General features: G+C 42.2%; 1 protein-coding gene across 5 annotated transcripts in view; it reads left to right on the top strand.

Moving 5' to 3' along the window:
* Positions 1-24,070, top strand: part of ZNF516 (zinc finger protein 516) — a 347,045-nt gene that overhangs the window by 95,330 nt on the left and 227,645 nt on the right. Inside the window, exon 1 of one of the 5 annotated variants that reach the window (XM_030211795.1) lies at positions 798-886. The exons of 3 other annotated variants lie outside the window; for them this stretch is intronic. The gene's annotated coding sequence lies outside the window, so the exon portion shown is untranslated. Of the gene's footprint in view, positions 1-797; positions 887-16,924; positions 17,000-24,070 lie in introns of those variants that run through there. One more of the 5 variants, XM_030211779.1, reaches the window with a different exon arrangement.

Genomic DNA, 24,070 nt, shown 5'->3' with positions numbered 1-24,070 from the left:
TGTACTCTTTTTCTTCATTGACGTCGCTGCCATGGAGCGTATGGAGGTAAGCTCCGCCCCCTTTAGCCTCCCCAACAGTTGGGCTACCGACCCGTCTATGCCCAGTCCCTTTCCCCCTGTACGCGGGTAGTGCATGCAGTGAGCCCTTACCGCTAGGTCATGGGTGGCAGTAAGGGCTCAGGCCATAAATAGGCACAAAGTAGTTTTAATTTCAGTGCATGTCCATTTCCAGTCCATTAAAAAAAAAATGGCCCAGCGCGCACCCACATTACCATAGGCCATTTTTTTACTGCAGCTTAGTAAAAGGACCCCTTAATGAATAGTGTGCACTGTATTATTTGCAGAGTATGCACTCTTTGAGAAGAATGTACCTACCCCAAAACAAAAATTAAGCAAAACTTAAAATGAAAGAAAAATGCTTACAAAACCGCACAGAAAAAACTATATAGACTGCAAATGTTTACACTGCACACACCTTTAGTAGATGTTTCTGGATTTGTACAGTTAAGAAAACCATCTCTTAAACAGAAATATTTGCTGTCTTCCAAGCCACCAAAATCCAAATAGCATAGAAACCCCGAAGGACCTAGCACGTTGTAGGGTAGTTAATACAGTCTATTGCCATGCTAATTTGGCAGTCTTACACAATGGCTGGGCGGTGAATAGCCACCATGCTGAGCCGTGAATTTTTAGATTGCTATGCTTTAGGCAAACGACGACCAGTTATGACATATTGCACTTGGAGAGATTTTCGTTTTCCCTCCTCCACCTTGTACTTTTCTGTATCCATTTGGAGTCCTGGAGGGTACTGATCACTTCCTGAAAAAGAGAGGGCAATCGTTTTTTCCTTCAACATATGCAGCACGTTGCTGATTTGAATTTCTCTGTATGTATTTGGTCAATTACAGGTAACAATTTTGTTTTCACTGCTGGCGGGAGTTTGTGAGGGACGCTGGAGCTGAATCTAGGTTTTGCTAATTACAGACAACTCACACTGAACTCAGCTTTGCACTGCTTACTTAAGGGGTGGAGAAGGGAGCAAAGGTTAGAAGGCAAAAAAAACAACAACAACAAAAAACGCAGTAGGTACTTCCTGTCTTCTCTTCCAAGAAAAAAACAAACAAAATAACCTAGGCAGATTCGATGCACGTTTGTTGATACCGCGTAAATGATAAATGTTTAGCGATTGAACAGGAGGGTGGAGGGGAGAGTGGCATTTGGCATATGATCGGGCCATTTCCGGCTTGTTCTTCTGTGCCTAATGCTGCAGATACATTTGTTCTGACTTGTTTCCTTCCATCACGGCAATAAGCTAGTATTTAAAGACAAAAACATTTAAGAAAGGGCGCTAGGGGTGGGGGGAAAGAAAACATTTTTGGAATCGGAGGGTACGGACGGATTAATTACCAATATGTAATATTTGCCGGCCTTTGAGCACTTCGTGGAAAGGAAGTGGCGAGCGGGAACCCAGGGAAGGGGGAGGAGCGGGAGGGAGCCCGCCACTGAAGGGAAAGCAAGGAAGATTCTTTCTCTCTCTCTCCGAGACTTTTACTGCTCTCGGCTGCAGCTTCAGGGAATTGTGCTCTAGCACCATAATTTTACAAAAACAAAGCATAACTGTTCACTCACTGGACAAAAAAAAAGTTTCGTTGCAGTAGCATGGAATGTTGCTACTATTTGGGTTTTCTGCCAGGTACTTGTGACCTGGATTGGCCACTGTTGGAAACAGGATACTGGGCTACAAAGACCATTGGTCTGATCCAGTATGTTTTTTTTTTTTTTTGCGTGCAGGTCTTTTTCTGCCGTCATCTACTATGTTACTATGTTAACCCTGGCTAACCTCAAAACACTGTTTGTCTCTATATGTGCATATAAAACTTATGAAAAGGATAAGAAGCTTGAAATGTGGCCAGCTCCAATTTTTTAATCATTGGGGGGGAAAATGCCTCTGATTGCCCACGGTCGAGAGGAGAGGGGGGTGGGGGACACGGTGGCTCGGACGGTTGTGAAGTCCGCGCGGCAGCTGCATTCCTCCCTTTGGGGTTTTCACAAGAGCAATAATTAGGCGGAGACTAATCAATTAACACAACTTTTATGGACCTGGTTTTGTTTAACAATGAACAAAGGAGAATGGAGAGCTCATAGGGAGGACTGAAGTCCCCCATCTAAAAAAGAATGCTGGAAAGCCAGCTCATATGGTGTTTAGTGAAATAAAGATTGTGCTGTGCATTTTGGGTGCCTTTACTTCTAATCACTGAGATGATTTGGCGGTTAAAGTGTGCAGATACCTTATAAGGAAATGTAAGGGGACACTACCAGTTTTTTCCGTTCCTCCCTGCACATTAAGCAAAACCCCACAGCTCATTGTAAATTGGTGGAGGAGGGTTTCATTTTTTTTTTCTTTCTATGCAAGTGTGTTTAAGTTTAACCCACTTTTCAGCTGGAGCCAGAATAGAGTTAGAGGCTTGCAAGGCAAGCAGAAGCAACTGCTCACATTTAATACCCCAAGAACCTAGCAACAGTGAAATCACAACACGGCTCATTGGCCTAATTGACTGCCGACGCTTAGGTGTGGCACTAAAATATTCAATAGGGTCAAGAGGCCTTCTTCAGTGCTGGGGGGGGGGGGGGGGGGGGGGGAGGAGCTGCTTTACTATTAAGGGAAGAATAATAAAGGTTAACAATAGAAACAACTAAAGATTTTAAGCTGATACTTTATTATGGGGTTCTTTATGCTCTATTTATTAGCCTTTGTTTCTATGTCTTCAAATGGGTTAACATGCCAAGGACACTGCTTTAGTTAGAAAATATGTCAGGGCCTTATAATATATTGATTGTTCCAGTGTACTGGGCAGGATGAGCTGTTGGAGAAATGAAACATCCTGTTAATTATATTATATTTATTTATTTGTTTGTTTGTTGCATTTGTATCCCACATTTTTCCACCTTTTTGCAGGCTCTGTGTGGCTTACATTATGCCGTGATGGCAATCGCCATTTCCGGAATGAGAAATACAAAGTAGTATTACATTAAAGTTTATAAAATGTTGCAGTAAATTATAAAGTAAGTTGGCTAAACAGTTTATTTCAGGCATAAGAGATAAAGGGGTAATGCGTTAATGTTCATTGGTGATAGGTTGATTGAAGCAGCCAGGTGTATAGAATTCAATTTTATCTGGTTCAGATAGAGTTTTGATGTTAGGTCATTAATGATGGCTCATTATGGTCTGTCTTCTTGAGCAGGTTAGTCTTTAGTAACTTCCGGAAGGCTGTTAGGTTGTGCATTGTTTTTAAGGCCTTTGGTAGTGCATTCCACAGTTGCATGCTGGTGTAGGAGAAACTAGATGCATATATTGAATTATATTTAAGCCCTTTGCAACTGGGGTAGTGGAGGTTCAGGAATGTTCATGCTGATCGTTTTCTGTTCCTGGTTGATAAGTCTATGATGCCATACATATATGTCGGGACCTCACCATGAATGATTTTATGAACCAGGGTACAGATTTTGAACGCAATTCGTTCTTTCAGTGGAAACCAGTGTAGTTTTTTCTCTTAGGGGTTTGGTGCTTTCGTATTTCGCTTTTCCAAATATGAGTCTGGCTGCAGTGTTTTGGGAAGTTTGGAGTTTCTTAATGATGTGTTCCTTGCATCCGGCATAAATGGCATTACAATAATCCAAGTGGCTTAACACCATTGATTGTACCAGGTTGCGGATTATTTCCCTTGGGAAGAAAGGTTTAACTCTTTTGAGTTTCCACATTGTATGGAACATTTTCTTTATTATATTTTTCACGTGGCTTTCTAATATGAGATTTCGGTCAATTGTAACACCCAGAAGTTTCAGGCTATCCGAGACAGGAAGGGTATAGTCTGGGGTGTTAATAGTAGTTTGTTTGTTCGTGTTATATTGTGATGAGAGGATAAGGCATTGTGTTTTTTCTGCATTGAGCTTTAGTTGGAATGCATCCGCCCATGAATTCATTATTTGGAGGCTATGCTTGATTTCATTAGTGATTTCTGTTAGATCATGTTTGAATGAGATGTAGATCGTGACATCGTCTGCATAGATGTATGGATTGAGGCCTTGGTTGGATAGTGATTTGGCCAGTGGTGTCATCAATAGATTGAAAAGTGTTGGTGATAGTGGCGATCCCTGGGGAACTCCACATTTAGGTTTCCATGGTGATGATGTATTCGAATTTGATGTCACTTGGTATGTTCTTGCAGTTAGGAAGTCATTAATCCATATCAATACTTGTCCTCCAATCCCGAAGTATTCTAGGATGTTCAATAATATTTTATGGCTAACCATGTCGAACGCGCTGTACATGTCGAATTTTAAAAGGAGAACACTGTTGCCAGTTGCAATTTGTTTAAATTTGGTTAGGAGAGTGATTAATACTGTTTCAGTGTTGTGGTTGGATCGAAATCCTGATTGTGATTCATGTAGTTCATGTAGTATTGAAAATTTGGTTAAGTAGTTGGTAAGTTATTTGGTTAGGAGAGTGATTAATACTGTTTCAGTGTTGTGGTTGGATCGAAATCCTGATTGTGATTCATGTAGTTTCATGTAGTATTGAAAATTTGGTTAAGTAGTTGGTAAGTTGTTTGGTTACCATACTTTCCATTAGTTTAATTACCAGAGGAATGGATGCTACCGGGCGGTAATTGGTAATATCATTTGATTTTTTTCTTTAGATCTTTGGGTATTGGGGTAAGTAATATATTTCCTTTATCCTTAGGGAAGAGTCCATGTTGTAGCATGAAATTTAAATAAGAAGTGAGGTCTGTTATGAAGCGTTGAGGGGCGGTTTTTATTAGGTTGTTGGGACATACATCCAGTTTGCAATGGGATTTGGTGAATCTTTTGATCGCTTGGGTGACGGTTTCGTTGGTCAGTAGGTCGAAGTTTGTCCAGATTCGGTCAGCTGGGTATTCATCGGTGGTTGAGTCCAAACAATTAATGAATTTTTCATGGTCGGTGGTGTTAAGTGCATGGATCGTAGGTTTATAATTTTCTCATTGAAGTAAATTGCCAAGTCATCTGCTGATGGGGTGTCTGTGTTGAGGTAACCGGAGAGGTGTCAATTAGTTTGTGCACGAGTTGGTATAGTTTGTGTGTGTCTTTATAATCTGGTCCTATTTTGGATTTGTAGTATGAGCTTTTGGTTTGTCTTATTTTATATTTATATCTTCTTTGCATTTGTTTCCATGCGTTGAGTGTGTGTTCGTCTTTCATTTTTTTCCATGCTCATTCTAGTCTCCTTACTTGTGTTTTTAATTTTTTTTTTTTTTCATTAAACCATGGAATTGAGATGTGTCTTCGTGAAGTTCTTATTTGTAATGGTGCGATTATGTCTAGTATGCTCCTACATCTATTTGTTACATTTGTATCCCACATTTTCCCACGTATTTGCAGGCTCAGTGTGGCTTACATAGTACCGGAGAGGCTTTGAAGTCTCTGGTGAACAAATATAAGGTAATGTTGTGATAGGATAGAGTTCATGTAGCACTGTCACATTAGGGAGTCGTACAACGGAAGAGTTGAGTAATGTCCATTACGTACTTGTTTTGTTATGTAGCAGAGTTCAGGCATTTAAGTTGGGTCGGTAGGGTATGCCTTTTGGAACAGGTTAGTCTTTAGTGATTTCCGGAAGTTTAGGTAGTTGTACGTCGTTTTCAAGGCTTTTGGTAATGCATTCCATAATTGCGTGCTTATGTAGGAGAAACTGGATGCGTAGATTGATTTGTATTTAAGACCTTTGCAGCTAATATATGTAGGCCAGTACAGTGGGGTAAGGTGGGCAGTCTGGAGATGGAAGATCAACCTGCATGGGCTACAGCATATGGAGCAAGTGGCTGGAACAGCTCCATCAACTCAGACTCATGGGTTCACCAGAGGGAGACAGTGGCACCAGTGAAAATGGGCATAACAGACACTGGGTGGGGGGCAAGGACTGGAACTTCTGCAAAAGTTTTTTTTTTTTTTTTTTGTGGGTAACTTGCAGGAGTATGTGTATGCATATGCATATATATGTGTGTGTGTGTCAGGGGTGTAGCCATGGGTTGGTGTGGGCTGGCCTGGGCACAGCCAGTTTTGCCTCGGGTCCAACTAGCAGCTGGCTACCATTCTGTAGCTGGTGAGAATCCCTAAGCCCCATCAGAGAAATCTGGAACTGGCCCCCACTCCAATAAAGTGCAACTGTACAGGCACTGCAAACATGTTACATTCTACTCATGCTCAGTTCATGTGTGGAATGGAGCATGCTTGCGGTGCTGGCATCAGCGATAACACTTAGCACATTAGAGTATGGGGGACTTTGCTAGATTTCTACAGCTGTATCCCCATCAGTTAAGGTAATTTTCATGGGGGGGGGGGGAAGAGGATAGTAGAGGAGGGGGGTGGGATACCCGGTGCCCACTCAGTCATCGTAGCCTCCCCCACCCAATGTTCTGGTTATGCTGGTGTGTGTGTGTGTGTATGTATTTATATCTATTTAGCTATAGATATGTAGATGTGCATTTTTCTTGCAAAAAGGTGCCAGTACTCAAATGCAAGGCCATCCTTCAGGGGTGGGGTGATCACTAAGAGACCACCCCACCCCCACAATAGCAAGGCACCTTGCAACTGGTCCCAGAATCTATGAAAAGGCAGCATGGGGTGTGCAGAACCTGGGCTCTTTCATTAATACTGGGGAACCATGGATCAATTTTATCAAGCACTGGAAAAGATGCCGGTACTCAGTACGCTTGAGTACTCCCTGCAAAAAAAAAAAAAAAAGCCCTGTATAGATATAAGTAAATGCATTTTTGTCCGTTTTGTTTTTAAATCTGAGATCCATTATACGGTATTCTGAGAATGTTAAATAGACTTGTCTGCTTCATGAAATTTCAAAGGGCCCTTGGAACTTTTCAGAATGGAAGGGTTAACCTTGTCTCACTGTCACTGGCAGTGCTGTCTGCTACTTTAACTTACAGTGACTGAATTTTGCCTGTCAGTTTCCACTGACCTAAGGAAAAGTACCCTCATTTGTGCTGCCTTAAAATGGCATTTTGAAGCAGAGATGTTGCAGCTTACTGAGAAAGGAATAAGAAAAGCCATTTCAATGAGTCCGGACAGTGACTGACTGAGTTGAGGAAGGAAAACTCTATAAGACTGATATACTAAAATGTACTGAATTGTGCAAAGGCCAGTTTCCATGCTGAAAGAGCAAGGAGTGTATATTAAATGGAGTAATTAACACTATTTGCTCTTTTAGCATGTAAAATGCTAGCATTTGCTTTCCAAATGCTTGTAACATTTCATGCAACTTTAATGTAAAAAGAGCCTGTACTGTCTTGGGTGAATCTTTTCGTAAAGGCAGTTAATAAATCCCAATAAATAAATAAAATTATGCAAAGTGGCTTAATTGTCCGGACACAGACATATGTGACTCTTTTAACCCAATAACAGAGGAGGGCCTTAACAAAATCCTAAAAAACCTTCAAACAAACTACCTGCTCCCCGAGATCCCTGTCTATCAAAAATAGTGCAGCAGGAAAGCAGGGGCTTAAAAGAAGGTGCCACAAAAATAGTTAACTCCTCTCTTTCTAATGGGCAACTACTAACAGCATTAAAAAGGGCATGGTGTGTCCTTTGCTAAAAAAAAAAAAAAACCCCAAAAAACAACCCTGTCCAGGACAAGCTTGAAAGTTACCGGCCAGTAACCAAAATCCCATTTTTATTTATTTATTTGGTGCATTTGTATCCCACATTTTCCCACCTCTTTGCAGGCTCAATGTGGCTTAGACTATGCCGCAATGGCGATCGCCATTAACGGAATGAGAAGTACAGAGTATTAATACAATTAAGGTACATAGAGTATCAAGTAAATTAGAAGTAGATAAATAAATAATAACAATGTGGTTAAAGTATTCAAATTAAAAGTTCAATATTGGCTTGAACTGGTAGAGTTTTAATGTTGTCTTTTATGAAGGGTTCTTTTTGTAAGTTTCTTTGAACAGGTTAGTCTTTAGTAGCTTCCGGAAAGATGTCAAATCGTACGTTGTTTTTAGGGAAACTTATAGAACAAACAGTCTATGATCAACTCACTGATTGTCTAGAAGGGAGAAACTGGCTAGATCTATATCAATCTGGATTCAGACCTGGTTGTGGAAAACAAACAGTCATATCCCTCCTAGATGATCTTCACAGAAACCGAGACAGGGGATTTGCCTCTATGTTAGTACTGCTAGATTTCTCAGCAGCTTTTGACACTGGATCATAATATTATGCTAGCACAACTGGCAGAAACAGGTCAGAAGAACAATACTTGCCTGGTTCAGATCCTGTCTATCAGACAGGCAGCAGTCCATAGTGTTAGACAGCACCTCATCGCCACCATGGGCACTGACCTGTGGGATACCACAAGGATTGATACTGTCACCTATTCTTTTCAATATCTACCTCAAGCCACTGGCCAAGCTGATTCAGTCAATGGAGATGCAGTTCTACATCTGTGTGGATGACGTGCAGCTACTCATACCCATTGAAACTGACTTACCCACAGCCCTGAATAAACTGACTATGTCTAACGTCCATTCAAGAATGGGGTAAAAACAATAAAAAACAACAAACTTTGTCTGAACCCAAGTAAAACTGAGCTTCTATGGGTCCCTAACACAAGCGGGGACATAACTGACATCAAAATCTCTTTTGGGAAATATGAACTCCCCCTCATCACAAGTCAGGAACCTTGGAATACAGCTCGATTCAACACTTACTCTGATCCCCAAAATCCAAGCATTCTTCAAGAGCAGCTTCTATCACTTGCAACAACTATGCTGCCTGCCTCCTTACATTGAGAAGGCAAACCTTATCTCATTTGTGCATGCAATGATGAACATCAAGACTGGATTATTGTAATGCACTCTACACTGGTCTGACTGCAAAGGGTTTGCACCAGCTTATACCCTATTCTGTGTATTAAAATGTTTTATTGTGTATTGTGTTAGAACATAAGCATAAGCATTGCCATACTGGGACAGACCAAAGGACCATTAAGCCCAGCACCCTGTTTCAAACAGTGGCCAATCCAGGTTACAAGTACCTGGCAAGATCCCAAAACAGTACAATACAATTTATGCTGCTTATCCTAGAAATAAGCAATGGATTTTCCCCAAGTCCATCTTAGTAATGGGCTTATGGACTTCTCTTTTAGGAAGTTATCCAAACCTTTTAAAACCCCGCTAAGCTAACTGCTTTTACCACATTCTCTGGCAATTCCAGAGTTTAATTACACATTGAGTGAAGAAATATTTTCTGCAATTTGTTTTAAATGTACTACTTTGTAGCTTCATTGCGTGCCCTCTAGTCCTAGTATTTTTTGAAAGAATAAACAAGCGATTCACGTCTACCCGTTCCACTCCACTCATTATTTTATAGACATCTATCATATCTCCCCTAAGCCATCTTTTCTCCAAGCTGAAGAGCCCTAGCCAGTTTAGCTTTTCCTCAGAGAGAAGTCGTCCCATCCCCTTTATCATTTTTGCTGCCCTTCTCTGTACCTTTTTTGATTCCACTATATCTTTTTTGAGATGCAGTGACCAGAATTGCACACAGTATTCGAGGTGCAGTTGCATCATGGAGCAATACAGAGGCATTATGACATCCTCATTTTTGTTTTCCAGTCCTTTCATAATACCACCTAACATTCTATTTGTTTTCTTAGCCACCAGTGCACATTGATTCTATTTTATTCAGATTTGTGCAAAGTGAAGCTACCCTTACCACAGTGTCATTGTTATGTTGCATACTATGCCATACTTTGTATTATTGTTTGAGTATTTTTACTTCTGTAGTTATCTATTGCTTATGTTTGACTTATTCTTGCTGTACACCGCTTTGAGTGAATTCCTTCAAAAAGGCGGTAAATAAATCCTAATCAATAAATTGTGAGTTCAAATGTGCACAAAGAACTTTGCAAACCTGATTTTGCAATAAGTAAGTTAAGTTTTTGGCAAAAGATTATATAAAAAAACTCAAGGTGAAACTAGGGTAGGGTATATGGGGCATTGTTCTGGGTGCTGTATTTTTAGGGTGCTTCTGTCACTGCTGTTTGGAGAGTGGAAGGGTGCTGCACTGTTGCCTCTCCTGCAGCAGTGCCCCAGTTGCCATAATAATTGGTTCTGGGAAAAATTACACGCCATTTTGCTACAAGGGTTTATTTGCATAGATGTTCCGGCAGCAAAATATTGAGCACTAAAACAGTGTGTAAAATTGTGAGCACTTCATTACGTTGGCGTTTTTGCCTGTAGTTGGATGGTACTGTATTCCCTTTGCTCTTTTTTATGGCCACAATGAAACCACAAGCCCTTCATGTATATGTAAGATGGAGGTGTAATGAGAAATTGCTGAAGTGTTAAATATAATTTTTTGTTTACACCCCACCCTTTTAGTCCCGCCGGACTACCCAGAGCCTAAAATATTTAGGTGGAGAAGCTATCATGCATTGCTGTTATGCTAGCACGTGTGGTTTTGTCCTTGCCCAGGTGTAATTTACTTCAGTTGTTCCCAGTGTGGGCTGCTGCTGATTGATTGTTTGGGATTTATTAACCACTTCTGTTTATGAAGAGATTCACTGAAGGTGGTGTACAGCAGGTACTGTTTAACATAAAGCTTACTATTTTGTTAACAGCATAACTATAGTAAAATGAGAAGAAATATAGTCAATGAGGTAAACTTGGAAATGTCAGATTTAAACCTAGTAATAGGACTTTCATGATACAGTATCAGATTTATACATATTTGAACAATCATATAGCAGAAATATAATAAATAACTAACACCATAATAGCATGGAAGGACATTAGACACATCTTGAAATGGAATGGCAGACCCTTATCTCTCCAAGCATTCTCAGATAAGGCCACATTTCTCTCTCTTAAATAATAATAATGATGATGATAAACTATTATAGAAGCATGCAGCCTTACAAAGGGAGGGGACTTGCAAAGAGATTGAATATTCAGTACCTTTTAAATTATTGTCTCGCATTAACTTTTTATTTTGAATGTTACAATGTGTATTAAAATGTGTTAAGTCTAATTTTATCATATTGTGTTTTCTAATCTTGTAGTTGAAAAAGGCTTCATGCAATATATATATTTTGGTCACAAGGAAAAGGAAAGGCTCACGAAAAAAAAACAGAGTGCCTTGAAAAACATGGAATAACTGCCTGTCTTTGTTTTTCTCTAAACATAAGGCCTCCTCCTCTGTCTCCATAAGATTTTCCAGGTGCTGTGGGCTGTTCAAACACAGCTAGCATTTAAGTCCCTGCTGTATGGAAGCTGTAACTATCTGGGGTTGAAAAGAAGGCAACAGAATCTAGTCAGTCACAAATAGAATGAAAATGTAAAGCAGTGGCACCAGAGAGGCTACCCTCTTTCATTTTCCAGTGTTTTGATTTGGTTGTAAAAAAACAAGTTTCTGTGTTGTGGAGAAGGGAGAGACTCTAGGCGTTGTGCTAGGGAAGTGGGGACTGGGCAGATCTTATGGGCTTCTGTGTTCTGTCTGGTTATTTTTGTTTTGTTTTCATTTTAATGCAGGAATGACTGAAGAAAAGCAAATTCTCCATTATCAATTCTGCTTGATCATGAGCTATGTCCTCACAGACTATAAATAGCTGTCTGCAGAGATGCCAAGATACCCAGTCCGATTGTGGGACAGTCCTGGATTTCTGGCCACCCCATTTCTGGAAGTGCATTGTGGGACTTGTAGTACTGATTTCAGTGGGCAGAATCAGGCACTCCAAATCCCACACTGTTTTGAGATGTAAGTTCAAAACCAAGACTGGCCAAAGATCTCCTGGGTAACTTGGAATCTCTGTGTCTGATCTGCAGAGGCATACCGAAGCCATAGTTTGAGAGTGTTGCTCCATCCTGTCCTCTGCTAGGCTGATGCTGAAACATTTGCACCTGGCAGCTGTTTTTAAATTGTTTAATGATCAGTGTTTTGAAGTCAAATAAGGCTTTTTGCCTGTTCTACAAACTTGGGGGACGATGCTCAAAACTATCACAAGTGTAAATATGCGTGAATACTAGGTGTGCATCTACGTTATTGTATGCCGAATGCTGAGAGGGCCGAGTGCAGGTGTTAACGTGCATGTTTAGATGGCCGCAAATTATATTGAAATATATTTAAATGGATTTTAATGAGGTCAGTAAGCATTCCTTTGCAGTGCACAGATGGAAGCACCACAGTGCATGGAAGGAAACGATGGCCTATAATGACGAAGGCTGCGTAGAAGGTTTTGAGGAGAGGATCTCTGCTCAATTTTTCAAATTGAACTACTGGTTTTGTCATCTTTTATAAGCAGAAGAAGGCTTCTGCAAATTTAAAGACAGAAGGGAAGGAACAAATGTGTGCATGTGTGCAAAAGTGAAAGTAAAAGCATACATCCACAGTTGTTCTTCTGTGCCTGAATATGAACCTAGCAAAAATTCCATGTGTTAGTGGTATCGTGAGGCTTATATTAGGCGCTGAAGCATAACTGCTGATGTGTGCTGACACTTCCGGTTTTGTCTGGGCATGCGCAAAAGAACTGTGCTTACTGCAAAAACCTTTCTGTGCATGTTGCTGAGCACATTCCTCCCCCCTCTCACATTTAAAATTTTAAATGTGATTTGAACATTGCTTCACTAATTTTATGCATTGCTGCTGCATTGTGGGCCCATCAGCCCCTTGGTTTCTGAAGGTGCCTTAGAATGAAGCAGTAAAAAAAGGCCTGATTAGTACCTAACAAGGGGGAGGGTTTGGTGGAAAAGAGAATAGAGACAGGGTGGTAGGAGGTTAACCTCCTGTATTTTTTTTGTTTGTTTTTGCAGCCCGGAGGCATATTTTCAAAGCACTTAGCCTTCCAAAGTTCCATAGAAACCTATGGAACTTTGGAAGGCTAAGTGCATTGAAAATATGCGTGGTCTGTTCAGGGTTGGGATAAGTCCATATATGTTAATCTACAGTTTTCTGGGGCCTTGCTGTGTTTTATCTTCCTTTCCTCTCCCAGCCATGGTGCACATCTGAGTCTGGTACATGAGTGCGAGGAGTAGCCTAGTGGTTAGTGTAGTGGACTTTGATCCTGGGGAACTGAGTTTGATTCCCACTGCAGCTCCTTGTGACTCTGGGCAAGTCACTTAACCCTCCATTGCCCCTGGTACAAAATAAGTACCTGAATATATGTAAACCGCATGCCCAGACAAAACCGCTTTGAATGTAGTTGCAAAAACCTCAGAAAGGCTGTATATCAAGTCCCATTTCACTTTCCCTTTATGGTTGATCCATGGGTGTTGCCCCAAAATCCTTTTTCTCTTTTGCATCCTTCCTAGCCATGGTCAGTCCAAGAGATAAAAGCTGGATTTGGAACTGGAACTGGGTCCTTTGCACTGCCATTGGGCCGGTTTTGTTAACACCCTGTTTCGTTTAACAACATGTGCCGTGGAACCCAGTATGTATAGAACAGATGAGGTCTAACCCTTCCTTTGCCTGTGGAGGCTGTAAGTGCTTCTGTAAAACTTTCCTCCGGATTTGTCACAGTCTTTGCTCTGAATACACACTCAAATCCGGATATGTGTGTGTGTGCTTGGGACTTCTTTGTGATTTTTCTCAAAGGTTAAGGTGGTGCTTTATGGAACAGAGATTTGTTAGAAAAAAAAAATCTATGAAGTTTGTAGAGGTGGTGTTAGGGGTGTGGGAACCCTATAGAGCTGTTTTCAGGCCTGGCTAATAGTGCAGCTGTCTCTCTCTCTCTAAAACAAAATAAGACCTTGGATTTAAGTGTTTTAAAATTGACTTCAGGCAACTTGTGTGCAGAGTTGTGAATTCTGAGTGGTTTAAATAGCATATGTTTGTTTACGGCAGCTCTGTTCTGTACATTGTAGATTGCTCAGGGCTTTTTTTGAGGGAGTACTTGGGGGTACTGCAGTGGTGTAGCAAGGTCGGCTGCCACCCGGGGTGGATTGCCGCTGCGCACCCCCCCCCCCGGGTGCAGTGGCGTCTGTACCCCCCAGGGTGCAGCATGATACCCCCCCCCAGCGCAATGACACCCCCCCTTCCAGCGCATCAAGCCCCCCCCCCCCCCCGGCGCAATAACACCCCCCTCCCCGGGTGCATTCTTGGCCATTGGAGGGTGCAGAGAGCAGCTGCGCCTCTCGGCTCCGCTGGCTCCCTGCTCCCTTTGCCCCAGAACAGGAAGTAACCTGTTCCGGGGCAGAGGGAGCAGGGAACCAGCGGAGCCGACAGGCGCGCGGTTGCTCTCTGCACCCTCCAGCAGCGTGCACCCAGGGCAGACCGCCCCCACTGCCCCACCCTTCCTACGCCACTGGGGTACTGAGTACTGGCACCTTTTCCATTGTCTGCTAAACTTTGACCCATGGACCACAAGTTTTAATGATAGAGCTACACACCAATTCTGTCTTGTCATAGATTCTGTGACTGGTTGCAGGGGGCCTGGCTATTGTGGGGTGGGTCTCTCAGTGATCACCCCACTTCTGAAGGGTAGCCTAGCATTTGAGTACCAGCGCCTTTTTTGCTAGAAAAAAACACACTGAGATTGCTGTTGTGCATGTATATGGCAGTGGCAGAAGGAACCAGGAAGAGGGTTTTGACTGCTGTTGCCCTTTGAGATTTAATTATTTGCTGTTCTGAGCCTAAGACAAGCTACAATGAAGTACAGTGGTTAATTCCCTGCTGTGGAAGCCATTTTTCTGCTTACATTCTAAATTGTACTTGAGGCACTGAAGGGTGAAGTGTCTTGTCCAAGGTCACAATGCATGTTAGTGGGAGAAGCAGAATTTGAACCCTGATTTTCCTGGTTCTTAACCTGTTACACTATCCACTAGCAGGCAAACACAGCGAAGGTGACACCAAAGATGATGCAGAACAAAACGTCCAACGGACTCAAAGAGTTCACATCAGAAGCTTTATTCAAAGTATATAATAGACTCGACACAAATCGTGTTTCTGCCACAGAGGCCTGCTTCATGAGTCCCTGTGAAGTGTAAATATATAACTTCTCAGTATTGTCCTAGTCTCTGATTTATAAATAAACTGAGCGCCTACTTCCAAAGCAGCTTGCACCTTTGCTATGTTTGCCTGCTTGTATTGACCTGTGCGAGGGTCTTTTGTTCTTCTGTGCTTGTCAACACTATTCACTAGGCCAGTGCTATTCATGCACAATCCTCAAGGGATGCCTAGAGATCATGTTTTCAGTGTATTCCTAATAAATGTGCATCACTCTACCCAGTAACTTATGCACTTTTTCAACATCTGTTTTTATTTATGTCGTTTCTTTCCGATTGTAACGACATAAGTTGCACGGTGCAATTGGTGGACATTTTGGTGAAAAAAAGATGCAGAGAAAAAAAGGATTGTACAGTTCAGCGGAGATAAAAACTATGAAGGAGTTGTGGGAGTAACGGCAGCTCTCTAGAGGACATTAGAAGGAAGTATTTGGAGCAATTGTAGCATTCCAGAGGTCGTAAGTGGTGAAAAATGACCGAATAAGAGGGCTTACAATTGACTCTTCCTTCATACACTATATAGGATACATGTTGAAGATGCATGTCGCATTAACTTTTTAATCTTTAAGAGCAGCTTTATTTTTCTGCCTTTGGTGTTCACACAATCTCTATGATGTGGGGTAGCAGGTATGAGTGGAATTTGAGTGGAGTATGAGTGAAGGTGAGAGGATAGGATAATGTAAGCTTAATAAAAATGAGCCTAAGTTTGTATTTATAAATAAAAACAGTGTTAGACGTTGAAAAAGTGCATGATAAGTTACTGGGTAGCGTGATTGATTAATGTAACTAATTAAAGAGAGTTTCTCACGAGGGGAAGTAATAAATATGCATGAGAGAGGTTTTCATAGTGGTAGTGGTAGACATGCAAGTCTCTCACATGCATATTCATTAGGGATATCCTGAAAACTTGACCTGTTGGTGACCTTTGAGGACTGGGAGTGAATACTAAAGCTCTATGCCAGGGGTGGGCACCCTTGGTCCTCAAGGGCCACAACCGAGTCAGGTTGTCAGGATTTCCCCAATGAATATGCCTGAGATCTATTTTCATACAATGGAGGCAGTGCATGCATATAAATCTCATGCATAATCATTGCGACAATCCTGAAAACCTGACAGGGTTGCAGTCGTTGAGGACCGAGGTTGCCGTCCCTTGCTCTGGGCTAGTTCTCCAGAACTTTTTTCTTTGAGGGCATAAATATGTTTGTATTTGAAGGCTTAATTTCTAACAAGGCTCCCCAGCTACTAGAAACCTGTCTGGGCTGGGCCTTAACCCATTTAGACTATGTATGGAGGCTATTGGTGCTAGCCTCAAGCCTGGTGTAAGATTTATACATCACAGTAGATTCTGTATTCTTCACATATAGAATCTGCTTTCGTAGTAGCTCAAGGTGAGTTACATTCAGGTACACTGGGTGAAATGAATCTTCCCATGTGCAGGTTCCCTCATACATGTTCCCTTTGTCTTGGGAACTTTGTGTGCAGTACTCTTGTGTCCATTGAGAACCTGAAAGGAGTGATTTTTTTTTGTTGTTAAGCCAGTCCCTTGGCAAGACAGTTCTGGCTCATGTTAGTAATTAGTCAGCAATTCTATTTCTCTAAAAGCTATATACATGTGGTGCTTCGCTTCCCTTAATTTTACTGGAGTCGGGTCTTGTCACACAAATGTGATTGGTTTCTTTGACTGGGTGACCATAGAGTTGGATTGAGGGAGAATGCTAGAATTGGTATACTAAGATTTCAGCAAAGCTGTGTGTGTGGGGGAGAGGGGGGTTGGAATGCTGAAAGCTTGTTCTGTGGTCAGCAATAAGAAGCAAAAATGACTGTGCCTGACCTCAAGGTGTATCCCTTATTTGGCAGACTGATTCCAGGATGCACTGTGTGGGGTCAGGTGCCATTTTTCAAGATAGTGGCACAAAGCAAGTGGACGTCGCTCCTTCCTTTTCAAGGTATGAGGTGGGGATGGTCTGGGGGCCAGGGGGGGTAGGATGGATGCTGCTAGATATCTTGGGGCCGAAACCTAACGCTGGCATTAAAGGCAATTAGAGTTACAGTAGCAAGCATGTTCCTGTGTGCAGAATATTCAGAGGGTTCTAGCACAGGTATCGGCATACATGCCAAAGATGGCCACACATTGTATTTAAATATATTGAAATAGATGTTGATGAGGTTACTCGGTGTTCCCACCCAATCCTTAAACAACAGTGCAGAAAAAAATGCTGGCCTTAACGCTGAAAGCTTGGAGGTGGCATTGAATGTTTTGAGGAGAACATTTCTTCTGAATTTCTGGCATTAAATTGCTGGTGTTGTGTTTTAGAAGTGGAGGGAAGCCTGTGCAGCACCTAAGTGCTGATAGTGAGAAAGAAGTGCATGCGAGTCCACGTGAAAGTGAAAGCACACATTGGCGCCTGTTTTTCTGCACTTAAATATGAGCCTTTCAAAAATATAAGTGCAAACAATTTTTGAAAAGCTTATATTTAAAGGCGTAGAAGAATAGCGCTGGACATGCGCACAAGAGCTGCACTTGGTACCTCAAAACTTTACTGCGCATTCGCCAGGCACATCCCTCCCTTTTGCTTTCGGTTTACTAGCACGCATAAAATTTGAATGCCATTTGCTTTCAGCATCGGAGAGCTAAGTTTCTGTGCTGTTTTTGGGCTACGGGATTTGCGCAGTTGATTTCAGTGCTGGATATTGGAGCATTGGGGCCCAGGGATTTTATATTTAATGTTGGGGCAGGGAGGAAGGGGTTGGGTCATGGGAAAGGAGAGGGTGCAGCGACATTAGAGACGAAGGGCCTATGCAGAAAGTTATTGGAGGCAGGGGGTTGGGGTGGTTGAGGGAGCCTTATAATCCCCTCAACTAACCTTTCTATGCCGCCTTAGACCTGCAGTATATTTCCTGCATGAACTCACAGCTGAAAAACTTCTCTGCATTGCTGCGGACTGATAACCTCCATACCATACATTTTAATATGCTGTACGTTAATGTCTACCATGTGAGTTAACTTCAGTGCTGAAATCCTTTATGCATTCTGTAGTTGGTAATGAGCATATAGACTGCTCATTAACTGCCCATGAGGCATATTTTCAAAGCACTTAGCCTTCCAAAGTTCCATAGAAACCTATGGAACTTTGGAAGGCTAAGTGCTTTGAAAATATGCCTCAAAGGTAGCCTTTTTGCACCGGCCCGAGGGCAACAAAGAATAGTTATAAATGGAGCTCACTCTTAAGAAAGGGGCATTTACCAGTGGTGTGCTGCAGGAAGTTGTGCTTGGTCTGTCTCTTTTAAACATTTTTGTAAGCGATATTGTGGAAAGATTGTCTAATAAGGTTTGCCTCTTTGTGGATGATACCAAAATCTGCAGTAGAGTAGACACCCCTGATGGTGTGGATAACATGAGAGTGAACCTTGTAGAATGCTTTAGAATTTGTCAGCTAACTTTTAATGCTTAAAAAAAAAAGTCATGCATTTGGGCTGAAAAAACCCAAGGGAGTGGTAGAGTTTAGGAGGTGAAGTACTTCTGTGCTGCATCTGCTGTGACCTACCCAACCACTAGCTGGAGCTTGCAGTCCACCCACAAGCTGAGCAAGTTTGACCCAGCTACAAGCTGAAACAAAGGAAGAAAGTGGAGACGATCTAATGAGATCTGTAAGGAGAAGGCTTCCCTACAGAGTCAGGTAGAGAGGAGCACAGTGGCATGAAGGGAAGAGGTAACCAGAGCTCCGTCTCTGTGGGAAGAAGGAAGGAGGACATCTCGGGACCCAGATCTGAAGCGGGAGTTGCATCCCCCACTTCCCAGTCCTGGGGCATGCTTTTAAATAATTTGCCTACTGTTTTGACACTTGCACTCTTGGAAAGCAAGTAAACTCTCCTAGTCATATTGTCGCCTAGGGGTATACCCCTGTGTAGGTCAGAAGGCTTGAAGGATTTGTGGTGCTTTATTCAGGGCAGGAATACATTGGAGGTGCTTAACTTAGCTGGTGAGCTAAAGGTGAAGCTACAGTCTTTTACAGGAAGTGTCAGCTTTGTTGATAGGATGAAGATCTCCACCTAGGAACCATAGAAGGGAGCATGACCATCCTGTGCTGGAATTCCACCCTGTGCAACACACCCTCTAGTGCAAATTATCCCCACCAACTTCTAAGCAGCTTGTAGATGCAAGGAAAAAAAACACAGTTTGAAGTGTCTATTTACAAATGCTAGAAACCTAAAAAATAAGATGGGAGAGAGTATATAACACTAAATGAAGAGGTAGATATAATAGCCATCGCATAGACCTGGTGGAAGGAGGTCAGTGAGTGGGACACTGTTTTATCAGGGTACAAATTATATTGCAATGATAAGAGTGGATCATATTGGAGGGGGTGAGGGTTGCGCTATATGTTAAAGAGGGAATTAGGTCAAACAAAATAAACATTTTATATTAAACAGATAGCAGCGTGGAATCCTTATGGATAGAAATTACATGTGTGAAAGAGTATACTGGTAGGCCTGTACTACTGTCTGCCAGGACAGAACAAACAGAAACAGTATAATAATGGATGATTTCAATTACCCCAGTATTGACTGTATAAATGTTATATCAGGGAACAGCCTATTTCTTGACACGCTGTCCTCACTTGGATTTCAGAATTCTGCTCTCTCATGGTTTTCTTCCTATCTCTCACAGCGTTCTTTTAGTGTATTCTCTGGTGGATCCTCCTCTTCCTCTATCCTGTTGTCAGTGGGTGTACCTCAAGGATCCGTCCTAGGACCTCTCCTTTTCTCCATATATACTTCCTCCCTTGGTGCTCTGATCGCTTCCCAATGTTTTCATTATCACCTTTACGCTGGTGACTCCCAGGTCTACCTTTCCACTACAGAAATCTCGGCAGAAATCCAGTCCAAGGTATCTGCCTGCCTCTCTGACATTGCTACCTGGATGTTTCACCGCCGCCTGAAGCTCAATATGTCCAAAACTGAGCTCCTTATCTTCCCACCTAAACAAACCTCTCCCCTTCCCCCATTCTCTATTTCTGTCGACAACACGCTCATTCTTCCTGTCTCATGTGCCCGTAACCCTGGGGGTCATCTTTGACTCCTCCCTCTCCTTCTCTGCACGTATTCAACAGATTGCTAAAACTTGTCGTTTCTTCCTTTATAATATCGCCAAAATTCGCCCTTTCCTTTCTGAACACGCTACCAGAACCCTCATCCACACTCTCATCACCTCTCACTTAGATTACTGCAACTTGCTTCTCACAGGTCTTCCACTCAGCCACCTCTCTCCTCTTCTGCTGCACGACTAATATTTCGCCAAAGTCGTTATGCACATATCAGCCCTCTCCTGAAGTCACTTCACTGGCTCCCTATCCGTTTCCGTATAAAATTCAAGCTCTTCTTTTTGATTATAAGTGCATTCACTCTGCAGCCCCTCACTACCTCTCCACCCTCATCTCTCCCAACACTCCCTCCCAGGAACTCCGTTCACTAGGCAAATCTCTCCTAATTGTACCCATCTCCTCCATCGCTAACTCCAGACTCCGTTCCTCTTTTGTCTCACCGCACCTTATGCCTGGAATGGGCTTCCTGAGCTGTTAAGACTAGCTCCATCCCTGGCCGCCTTCAAATTCCGGCTTAAGGCCTACCTGTTTCATGCTGCTTTTGACTCCTAACTTGTCACTTACTCGTAAACTTTATCTTGTGCTCCTCTCTTCAATAGTCCCTTCCCTATGTGTCCTTCTGTCTGTCTTACCCTTATCCTTATTGGTCCTGTCTGTCTGTCCTGATTTAGATTGTAAGCTCTTTTGAGCAGGGACTGTCTTTTCTTCATGTTCACTTGTAAAGCGCTGCGTACGACTGGTAGCGCTATAGAAATGATTTATAGTAGTAGTAATAGATGTAATAAATGACTGCTTCTTGGAGCTACTGATCCAAAAACCGAAAAGAGGGTGGGAGGGAGTATGATACCCCGAGTGAGGGTTGTGGGTGGGCCGCTGAATAACATAGCCGGACAAAGGGGATATAAACAAAACATGTTTATTTAACAGAATCCTGAAGCCTGTTACGTCAGAGGCCCAGGAACATAAGATGGAAAAACCTGTGTGGTTCAGTAACACAGTCTTAAGCGGGATCTGGCTGGTAGGCCCCAAACACAGCCTGTAAGTTCTCGGTTCTTCTCTGAGTTAAAGGGTCTGGTTCCTGCCAGACCTCAAAGCAAGGCTTGTCTCAATTAAGAAGCAAAAGTGGCTTACCTCAGCCAGGTCATGATCATTACATAGATGCTGCAGCGACATATGCTTTGGCTTCAACTCTTCCGTCCCTGGAGCCTCCCTAACCTCAGTCTGGCCCTATCCTTTATATTTCCTGGTTTCGAATCCACCCTTCCTGGCTCACTCACTCCTGGGGCTGGACTAGTGGTGTTCAGGTGGTTTAGGCTATCTGAGGGACTATTCTTAAGGGTGAGGGGCAGTGTTCTATAAACCCCCTCACAGGGAGCTATTTTAGATCTAGTCCTTAGTGGAATGCAGTGCATAGTATAAGATAAAATGGTGGGTCTGCTGGGAAAAAGTGATCATAGCATGATCAAATTTGAGCTGATATTTGAAGTCACGAAGGAAGTCTACTGTAGCAGCACTTAATTTTCGAAAGGGTGACTATGATGAAATGGGGGAAAATGGTTAAAAAGAAGCTAAAAGGATCAGCCATAAAGGTTAAGACTTTAAATTAGGCATGGACATTGTTTAAAAATACCACTGTGGAAGCCCAGACCAGATGCAGTCCACATATTAACAAAGGTGGAAAGAAGAGCAAACGACAGCCAGCATGGTTAAAAGGTAAAATGAAAGAGGCTATTAGAGCCAAAAGAACATCCTTCAAAGAGTGGAAAAAGGATTCAAATGAAGAAAATAAGAAGCAAGATAAGCACTGCCAAGCTAGATGTAAAGCATTGATAAAGAAGGCTAAAAGAGAATATGAAGAGAAACTTGCCACAGAGGCAAAAACTCATAGTAACAAATTTTCAGGTACATCAGAAGCAGAAAGCCTGTGAGGGAATCTGTGGGACCATTAGGTTGTCGAGGAGCAAAAGGGGCATTCAAGGCCATAGCGGAGAGACTGATTTCTTTGCTTCGGTCTTTACAGAAGAAGATGTAAGAGATCTACCTGTACCAGAAATTGGTGATGATGCAGAGGAACTGAAAGAAATCCCGGTGAACCTGGAAGAGTACTAAGCCAAATCGACAAGTTAACGGGATTAATCACCTGGACCAGATGGTATACACCCCAGGGTACTGAAAGAACTCAAATATGACATTGTTGATCTGCTGTTAGTGATCTGTAACCTGTCATTAAAATTGTCTGTAGGTCCTGAAGTTTGTAGGGTGGCGAACGTAATGCTAATTTTTAAAAAGGTTTCCAGGGGTGATCAGGGAAATTACAGACCAGTAAGCCTGACATCAGTGCTGGGTAAAATAGTGGAAACTATTACAAAGAATAAAATTACGGAACATATAGACAAACATTGTTTAATGGGACAGAGTCAACCTGGGTCAGCCAAGGGAATATAAGAACATACTGTAAGAGTAGACATACTGGGTCAGACCAATGGTCCATCTAGCCCAAACAGTGGCCAAGCCAGGTCACAAGTACCTGGCAGAAACCGAAATCGTGGCAACACTCCATACTACAAATCCCAGGGCAAGCAGTTGCTTCCAATGTCTGCCTGAATAGCAGACTATATGGACTTTTCCTCCAGGAATTTGTCCAAACCTTTTTTAAACCCAGATACGCTAACCGCTGTTACCACCTCCTCCGGCAAAGAGTTCCAGAACTTAGCTATTCGTTGAGTGAATATTTCCTCCTATTTGTTTTAAAAGTATTTCCATGTAACTTCCTTGAGTGTCCCCTAGTCTTTGTACTTTTGGAACGAGTAAAAAATTGATTTACTGCGACTCGTTCTACACCACTCAGAATTTGCAGACCTCAATCTTATCTCCCCTCTTCCGTCTCTTTTCCAAGCTGAAGAGCCCTAACCTCTTTATTCTTTCCTCATACGAGAGGAGTTCCATCCCCTTTATCATTTTAGTCGCTCTTCTTTGAACCTTTTCTAATTCTGCTATATCGTTTTTGAGATACAGTGACCAGAACTGAACGCAATACTCAAGGTGCAAATTCACCATGGAGTGATACAAAGGCATTATAATATTTTCGATCTTCTTCACCATCCACTTCCTAATAATTCCTAGCATCCTGTTTGCTTTTTTGGCCGCTGCCACACACTGAGCAGACGATTTCAGCGTATTATCTACAACAACACCCAGATCTTTTTCTTGAGCGCTGACCCCCAAGGAGGACCCTAGCATCAGGTAACTGTGATTCAGATTATTTTTTCCAATGTGCATCACCTTGCATTTGTCCACCTTATATTTCATCTGCCATTTGGACGCCCATTCTTCCAATTTCCTAAGGTCTTACAGCACATAGCACATGTTTTAACAACTTTGAATAGTTTTGTACCTTCTGCAAATTTGAGCACCTCACTCGTTGTTCCTATTTCCATATAATTTATAAAGTTGTTGAATAGTACCGGTCCCAGTACAGATCCCTGCAGCACTCTACTGTTCACTCTCCTCCATTGAGAGAAGTGACCATTTAACCCTATCCTCTGATTTCTGTCCTATAACCAATTCCTAATCCACACCAGAACCTTGCCTCCTATCCCATGACTCTTTAATTTCTCAGGAGTCTCTTTTGAGGAACTTTATCAAAAGCTTTCTGAACATCTAGATGCACTACATCAACCAGCTCACTTTTATCCACATGTTTATTCACGCCTTTAAAGAAATTAAGCAAATTGGTGAGGCAAGATTTCCCTCGGCTAAACCCATGCTGATTTTGTCCCATTAAGGGAAAGGGAAGTGGGACTTGATATACTGCCTTTCTGAGGTTTTTGCAACTACATTCAAAGCGGTTTACATATATTCAGGAACTTATTTTGTACCAGGGGCAATGGAGGGTTAAGTGACTTGCCCAGAGTC

This window comes from Microcaecilia unicolor, chromosome 1 (assembly GCF_901765095.1).
Source record: "Microcaecilia unicolor chromosome 1, aMicUni1.1, whole genome shotgun sequence".
Taxonomy (NCBI): Eukaryota; Metazoa; Chordata; class Amphibia; order Gymnophiona; family Siphonopidae; genus Microcaecilia; species Microcaecilia unicolor.
The sequence above is the reverse complement of the archived record's forward strand: the minus strand, read 5'-3'. Positions and strand labels throughout refer to the sequence as shown.